Source organism: Nannospalax galili, unplaced genomic scaffold (genome assembly GCF_000622305.1).
Source record: "Nannospalax galili isolate Female #2095 unplaced genomic scaffold, S.galili_v1.0 scaffold490, whole genome shotgun sequence".
Taxonomy (NCBI): Eukaryota; Metazoa; Chordata; class Mammalia; order Rodentia; family Spalacidae; genus Nannospalax; species Nannospalax galili.
Genome location: NW_008329666.1, coordinates 1,845,633 through 1,854,394, shown reverse-complemented (window position 1 = coordinate 1,854,394; position 8,762 = coordinate 1,845,633). Strand labels below are relative to the sequence as shown.

At 40.8% G+C, this 8,762-nt stretch overlaps 1 long non-coding RNA gene across 1 annotated transcript in view; it reads right to left on the bottom strand.

The window, feature by feature from the left end:
- Positions 1 to 4,592: 4,592 nt before the first annotated feature.
- LOC115071708 overlaps positions 4,593 to 8,762 on the bottom strand; it is a 25,104-nt gene continuing 20,934 nt past the window's right edge. The window contains exon 3 of the long non-coding RNA XR_003850795.1: positions 4,593 to 4,991. This is a non-coding gene — a long non-coding RNA (uncharacterized LOC115071708). The remainder of the gene's footprint in view (positions 4,992 to 8,762) is intronic.

The following is an 8,762-nucleotide window of genomic DNA, read 5'->3' as shown; positions in this document are numbered from 1 at the left end:
TCTATCCACAGATGAATGGATACAGAACACATGGTATATACACACAATGGGATTTTATTCACTCAAAAAGAAGAATGAATTATGTCATTTTCTACGAAATGGATACAACTGGAGATCATCATACTAAGCAAAATAAGTCAGATACAGGAAGAAAAAAGTCACGTTTTCTCTCATTTATATGTCCTAGAGTTCTTTTTTAAAAATTTTTTAATTTATGTGTATGAGTATATTGTCTGCTTGTGTGCACCCATGTCGTGCAATGCCTACGGAGGTCAAAAGACAGAGTTGGATCCCCTGGAACTGGAGTTACAGATGGTTGTTAGCTGCCACATGGGTGCTGGGAACAAAACCCAGGTCCTCTGCAAGAGCAGCCAGTGCTCTTAACTGCTGAACCATCTCTTCAGCCCTGTGTCCTAGACTTTTCTATAAATACATAAAATGTTAAGGTATGTATGTATGTGCTTCTCATATGAATGTATATTATATATGAATGTATATATATGTATATGAATGAATGTCATGGAAACAGAAGGGAGACAGGTGAAGGGAAGAGACTGGCGGCAGCAGGCAAAGGGCACAAGAAGAAATGGCAGGGAATGGGGGAGGGTGAATATGTTCAAAGTATGTGATATTCTTAGAAGAATTTGCCTGAGCTGAACCCAATCCTCGATACAGTGAGTGTTTATCAATAAAAAACATCAAAGTGATACATTCTCTAGGAATTACTGAATTTATGCAGAATTCTATCATAATTTATCTTGGGAAGAGATGCTACGGTCATTGGTGCAATCAAAAGGAAAAAAGTAACATTCAAGGTTATAGTCAGCATATAATTCTATGTATCAGGAACTAAGACTTTTGCAGAAATTTAACTGAATCCTTACCACAGCCCTGAGGGATCAGTAAATACTATTATCATCCTCATTTCACATATGCAAGGATGCAGACAGAGATGCCAGAAAGAAAAGAAAATAAGTGTGATTCTTTTGCTTTATGTCTGATGTTGATGGTAATCACGAACTCCTGGCCTTCCATTAGATCTCATTCTTTTACATGTTCATAATCTATTCACTTAATTTTAAAGCAAGGTTTCTTATATGAATTATTTATACTAAGCTTTTTCTGATACTGCATTCCATGGAGGGTCTTTCTGGGATAGGGCCAAGCTGACTGAGGAATGGGTTGCAGTGTGTGAGTGGTTTCTGTCGGTCATTAAGAGTGGAGTCGGTGGGCTAGCTAGCCATCACAAATGACAAGTGCGGACAACAGGAATGCTCTAGAAATTATATTGTCATTGAATGTGAAAAAAAATCCAAAATGCTAAAGAATGCTGGAATACAGAGGCCTTCAGTCAGTTATTGTACAGTGAAACGCTACTGGCAAAAGTTCATCTAGCAAAGGGTGGTAGGGAAGTTTCCACCAGAAGCTCTAGCAAAAGCTGCATGGTTTATAATTACTCCCTAAAATGAGTCTTTAGATCATCACAGTGTATGCTTCTGCTTGGAACCCACTGAATTGTTTTCATTTTCGAAACAGCAACATTTGAAGGAAAATAGCCAGTGCTATTACCAGCCACTGGGTTTGAACTGAATCAATTACTCAAATCACAGTGGATTTGAATTAGAGAGAGAGAAAGAAGGAGAGAGAGAGAGAGAGAGAGAGAGAGAGAGAGAGAGAGAGAGTCTGTGTATGTGTGTTTATGAAAACATGCTTAGAGGATTGCATTTTTCTTTCCTATCATTTATCAGAAGAAAGCTCAAATATTTTAGAATAACAGTGTCATTCTTCATGATTGGTTTACAGGCAACACTGAGCTATTTTGATTCATGGATTGTGGAAAATATTTCTGGAGAGTTGATATTTTTCAATTTAAAAGATGGAACTGGAAGTTGGTGTAGGGTTGCATCCATAGTCATGGTTCTCTCCTTTACCTTTCAGAGTGGGACGTGCCCATGTTAGAGCTGAGCAGAAGCTCCAGCGGAAGGAAAATGCCTCTGCTCCTCACCAGGCTACAGAGCCTTTACCCCTCAGATCACGGTAGCTGACTCAGCCTGAGGGTGAAGACGATGTAAATAATAATGTAGAGTTACTCTCGTTTCCTTTTCTCTTTGAATGAAACAGACCCAACTGCAAAATATTTTCTGTAATATTACCAAGAGAAGTCAAGAAACCAGCTTCTAATTTTCCTCCTGAAGTGCTACTGAAACACTGTAGACTGACAAGGCACACTTCTTCAGAGGGTGTGGATTCCCTCTCATTATTCTGATGGAAATGGTGAGTATTTTGGAGAGCTTATTCAGGCATGGGCAAAGAAGGGCGATGTTTTCCTGTGGGCATATGATAGATGTGAAATCATAGAATTAGGTCTAGTTGGGGTTTCCTTATGTCAACAGTTGGGGAAAGAGGGACTCAAGAGCTGACTTTCTTAGGATGGCATTGTCCCATGGCCAGTGGGAAAATTCAAATTTCTAGGCTCCTCAACACTTTGCTTCCCATACAGTATGTTCCAAAGACCCAGAAGTTCCAAGTTATTCTTAATCCTCTTAGTAAGTTGTACTGCTCTGAATGAGTTATGTATAGAACTGTATAAGATTTCCTCCAAACTGTAACTAGCATGTATTTTAATTTAACTGGAAACTCCAAAATATCCTTGATATAAAGAGACTCATACCTTTCAAGTAGCAAAACACTGATTGCCTTATTTATCAATGCCTCCTACAGTTCAAGATCATGGAGAGGGAGTGTGGTTCCACACTAATTAGAGTACAGTTCTAAGAAATGATTTTATAATGGAAAATATGAAGATTGAAAATACTGTGGAAACTCTCTTCTACCAAGTTGTATTAATTTCTGTGGACTTCAAAGTCAGATAATTTATTTTTCCAGCAACCACTGATCTGGTGCCATGCCCAGTTAAGAAAGATTTAAACTCCTCTCATGCAGCATTTTAACTCAAGAGAAAATTTCAACTGTCATATTGAAAGGGGTGAGCAGTGAGGGACCAAAGAGACTCAGCTGTTACTTGGTGGGTTAGTAATTTTGTCATATGGTGGCCACTTCAAGATGGGTATCAACCTCAAACTTCTGAGGCCCTTGTAGTAACGTGAGGGGGTTAGTCCTGTTCTGACTTTGTGTAGGACTTTGTTTGTTTCTCTTTTGGTTTGGGGGTAGAGATTCTTTTTCTCTCCACCCCCAGGAAACTATTAGAGGACAGTGAAGAAGGGAAAATTATAAACACTGTTCATGCCTCATAGAGTCCCCAGTAGTCTAGATTAATACTCAGACCTTATTAAAAGTGCTGCTTTTTTAAAATCTGACTCTACATGTGTCTACAGGAGGTGGCCAAGGACATCGTGGTTACAAAAAGAGTTCAGTCACTGTCCAATCAGACAAAAACCTCCAGCAAAACAATTAAAAAGTGGCAATAATCCAATTAACAAGTTATTCTTGAATGATTGCAAGCAGGTCAGAATTATGAAAAAGAAGAAAAGGCACAAGACCACTCTTCTCTAAGATCCAGGCCTGGGGAGTGGTGGCCTCATTGTGAGGGCCCAGCTCCCTGCCCTCCACCCACTCACGTTTTAGCTCCCCCAGGATGGCTTTCTCTGACTGGAGCAAGATGTTTCCACAGACCAAAGGAACAGTTCTGAAACTCCACATCTGATGTGGTCTCGTGGTGTTTACAAACACCTTCTCTTCCCACAAAGAAACAAATGCATTGTTCTTCCAGAGGTCCCTATCAAACCTTGTTTTGGCATCCTGCTATGCTTACTATCTTAAGTCCTAAAGAACAGTGAGAAGTGGGCAAAAATGTTTTGAATGTGATCATTGTGTTTCTAAACAAATAAATTGACCTCTCTAAACCTCCTCTGTGTGGTTTTAAGATTGGAATAATAATACTACGTGTCCTAGTTTGTTTCTCCGTTGCTATGACAAAACATTCTGACCAATACCAACTTGGGGAGGAAAGGGTTTATTTATGTTACATATCCTGGGTCACAGTTCCTCAGGGAGCCCAAGGTAGGAACTCAGGGCAGGAACCTAGAGGCAGGAGCTAGAGCACAGGCCATGGAGGAATGCTACTTACTGGTTTTCTCCCCTGGCCCCTGCTCAGCCTGCTTTCTTATGCAACACAGGCCCACCTGCCCAGGGGTGGCACTACCCACAGTGGGCTGGACCCTCCTGCAACACTCAACAATCAAGAAGATTCCCCATGGACATGGCCACAGGCCAGTCCAATGAAGGAAATTCCCCAATTGAGGCTCCCTCAACCCAGGTTTGTCAAGTTGACTCTAAAGCTATCCAGCACCCTATGTTTCCTGAGATGGTATGTCTCCTGTGTGATATTGGATTTTATAACTTATCTACTATGGCTGGATCCAGGCTGTGAGAGTACATTCAGAAATGTACAGCTGTACATCTTTTATCCAGAAGGAAAGATCTAGAGAAGGTCAGCAAATAATAAACAGTTGCATCTGCTGAACTGCAAAGTTAGGAAGATAGACTCCAAAGAAGGCCCAGTGCATCAGATACTAAGAAGCTAAGAAAATCAAGGTATCAAAAGCCAAAATGAATTGACACCCAGAGGGGAGGCAGGGAGCCTGAGACAGGAGGTCCAAGAAGGAGAGGAGATGGAGCAAGGACTGAACTGTGGACAGCACTGGTGTGGGATGAAGCTCAAGGATGTTGAGGTGGAGGGAATTGTGCCAAAAAAAATTTCTGAGGGGAACCTTATCTAGAGGCGATCATTCTGGTGGTAGACTGTGTGATAGGCCTGTCCTTTCGAGGGAAGAATGATACTTCTATTAAACTCAGGCTGGGCCACCAGGCTTGCTCTGTTGGAAGCAGTCAGAGCTACTCCACAGAGTCCTTGAGAACCAGCACATTTTTGCATGCTCGTTTGCTTCTACCTCCATATCTGGTTGAGTCTGTCTTCTCAATCTTGGCGTGAGGATGATGATGACGGCGTAGGAACAGAATCCCCAAGTGACCTTTAAGGAACACATAGCAAGAAATAAATGTCTGCTATTTTCCACCGCTGAAGTTTATTTTTTTAATTTGCAGCACTGTCTAGCTTATCTTGTCTGAAACAAGTGACGATTACTAGTTAGAAGCTAGTAATTAATGGCTGTGCCTGGTTAGACTTACTTTACTATGACAGGCAAAGTATGATGATAATGTTGCAAAAGGAAAAAAATAGGAGAAAATTCCAATTACCATGTTTATTTAGGACAATTTATAACTGAGAGTGAAGTCTGTGAATAAATTTCCCTCTCTTAAAATCATAACCAGTCAAGTGAAAACTAAATTAATAGGAGACCCAGACTCTTTTATTCTCATATATTTTATAACCTAACCAGAAGTCAGGACACACACTCTTGCAAGCACACACACACACATGCATGCACACACTGAAACACACTATTGCACACACTCCCATCATACTCCTACATACACACACTCCTATATACGCACAATCACATACACTCCTATGCATAGAGACACTCATACACACACCTACACACACTCCTATACACACATACACTCACATACTACTGTTGCACACACACTCCTACACACACACACACACGTGCGCACACACTACTTTTTTCTGCATATATCATATAAAAGTTTCTAATTTTTTCCATTGTAAGAGTTCAAATTCTGAGACAAGGTCTGATGGACTTTTAAACATTTGTTTTTATTTTATGTGTATTTTTTGTGTAGGTTTTGTGTAGGTTTATGTGTATTTTACGTGTAGGTTTTGCCTACAGGTATGTATGTACACCCATGTATGCAATGCTCACAGAGGCCAGGAGAGGGCTTCAGAGCCACTGAAACAGGAGTTAGGGATGGTTGTTAGTCCCCATGTGGGTGCTGGGAACTGAACCTGGGTCCTCTGCAAGATCAGCCAGTGCTCATAACTGCTGAGCCATCTCTCCAGCCTCCTGTTGGGCATTTTATTATGATAATGATACTATTGTTACCTGACTGTCGTTTGTCAGTGGTTATTTATCAGAGTTGCAAAAAGATGTTCCATTCCTCTTTGTCATATTTAGTTTCCTCAGTCAGGTATATAATACTTGAAGGGAGAAAGTCATTCATTAGTTTGAATAAACAGAGACTTGGGGAAAACTGTGGTTTGGGGTTGATGAGAATAAGGAATTTTGGTTTGGTTTGTTCTATCAAGATACAAGGGACTGTTCTCACATAGGCAGAAGTATCATGGATTCCATCTCTAGAGGGAAACAAAATAGAGTCCAGGAGCCAGGAGGAGCTGTCTCAGGGCATGGAGGGAGGCTGAGTGTGGACTGTGGGACCAGGGAAGAGGTGACTGTGGTGAGGAGTGGCCCAGAGGCCTCTCGGCTTCGCCTAGCAGCCTGAGCATGTGCAGGCAGTGACGGAGAGACTTTTCTTCATTCTTCCCCACCGGCAAGCACAGCCATTCCTGGCTTATATGTTCGTAACACTGAGTTCACGGAATGTCATGCTGGCATTTCCCCAGCCCCTAACCATATTCATGATATGCAATGTTGACCACAGGGCTATCAGCAGCACTAAATGTTCATTTTTCTCAGTTGACCCCACGTCTACTTTGGAATGAAGAAAACTGTTGAGAACAAAAGCAAGGACCCGTCTTGAAAGGAGTGCTGCAGGCCTTTTCCCGTGAGTGAAAGAACCTCGAACATCAGTTTGCTCTAAAGTGCTGTTGTTGAGCATTTAAATGAAGAGTTTTCTTTTTCATAAACTCTTTGAAAATGTTCATCGGTTATAGTCAGTCTCTATTAAATTACCATCCAACCCTTTTAACTTTCTGTTACTTAAAAAAAACCTCTGAATTTATTGAAATGTTACTGCATTTGTCTACATATAATTGCCGCAAAAATAAAGATTACAAAAATAGGGTTTCTTTTGGCCAGGCATGGTAGCACACACCTTCAATCCCAGTGCTCTGGAGGCAGATGCAGGAGGACCATCTCTGATTTTGAGACCAGCCTGGTCTACAGAGGCCAGCTGGGGCCACAGGGAAACCCTGCCTCAATAAGGAGGGGGGGTATTTGGATTAAGTATGATTATCTATATTTCACACAAACAGTCATTCTAAAAGGATTTTGCTTTTTCAAAATTTAAAATAAGGATACGCAGCATTTTTAAAAAGAAAATGTCAACAATAAGAAAAATTCATTGAGTCCATGATAGATGTGGTGTTTTGCTAAATCTCAAGGATTTCCTCAAACAGTTCTGAAACTGAAATACAAATATATACACATATATTTGTGAAATTGGGTCAAATACATTTACACCTAAGTAAATGAACACATAAATGATTTAATAGAAGCTAGTATAAATGAGTAAACATGTGCACATGTGAAAACAGATGACGCTTTCTCAACACAGCAGGGCCAGGAAGGTGCTCTGTAGTTTACCACACTTCATAAATCACATTTTAAGTGCACATAAGATCTTTGAGGTGGCTAGGGAAAGATCAGTTTTACTAATATGAAGAAAAGACCATAGCCCTTGGAAAGAAATTCTGAGTATTCTACAAAGACCCTTGGCCTCAAAGAACCATCCTCTCATTTGGAGTTGGTATCTAAGATGCCTGGGTTTAAAGCAAGGCTTTAATTCATTCTTTCAAATGGCTTGCCCACATGACATTGGCTTTACAAAGTGTAATAGCACATAACTGACCAATATGCACATCATTAAATAATCAGATTACACAGAAGGGATCAGAGAGAAAGGCTGCGAACCTGTTCATCATCTCTCAGGACTGAGCCCAAGGAGATACTGATGTCACTCTTGCTTATCAACCCTGGCATTCTCTGCTATCATAACTAATGATTTAGCTCAGATTTGCATTCATACTCCCTAATGCTGCATCAGGATTCCTGCTCAGTGATGACTCCTACAAGCTTGGAAGGTATTGGAGTCATTGATTTGCCTCTGAGCCTTCTGCCTCCTCCTGGTCTATCCACACTTTTCTGCTGGCCTTGACTTTCTCTGCTGGGCACTACTTCTCTCCAACTGTCATTCCCTTCATCTTTTCTAAGTTCTATCTTGTTCCTCAGCTTTCTTCTATTCTTTGTCCTTCTAGAAATAACCACACTCCTTTCTGCCTCTTGTTGCATTCTGCTGCCTTCCTCACTATGTTTGTGTGTCTGTGTGTGTGCATGTGTGTGTGTGTCTGTGTAGTGTGCTGTGTGTGTATTTGTGCTTCTATGTGGTGTGTTAGGTGTGTGTGTTACAAGTGCATATGTGTGTAAGGATATGCACATCAGTGCCCATGCATGTGGAGACCAGAGTATCTTCTTCTACCTCATCTCCACTGTTCCAGAAGCTTGCTGTTTAGACCAGCAAACTCTTTTGAGATCTGCCTGTATCCACCCATCAGTGCTGGGGTTACAGGCATGTGCTGCCATATTAACTTTTTGTATAGGTGCTGGATATTTGAACTCAGGGCCCCCTGCTTGTGAAGCAAGCACTCTTAACCACTGGGCCATCTCCCCTGACCCCTGTTACCTTTCTAAAATAAAAAAATGACTATTACTAGTCATAGTCAGTTACTTTCTGAGCTCCTTGGCATCTGAGCATGGATATAAAGTCGTCAGGTAGATGTCAATGGTAATGTTTTTCACATCTACTAATTATTAAGGAGCAAATTTTTATGCTTTGAAGAATTATTACTTTTTAATCATTTTTAAAATTTTTTAATAACTACATGATTAGAAGAAGCATTTCACTACAGCTTAATGTCAATT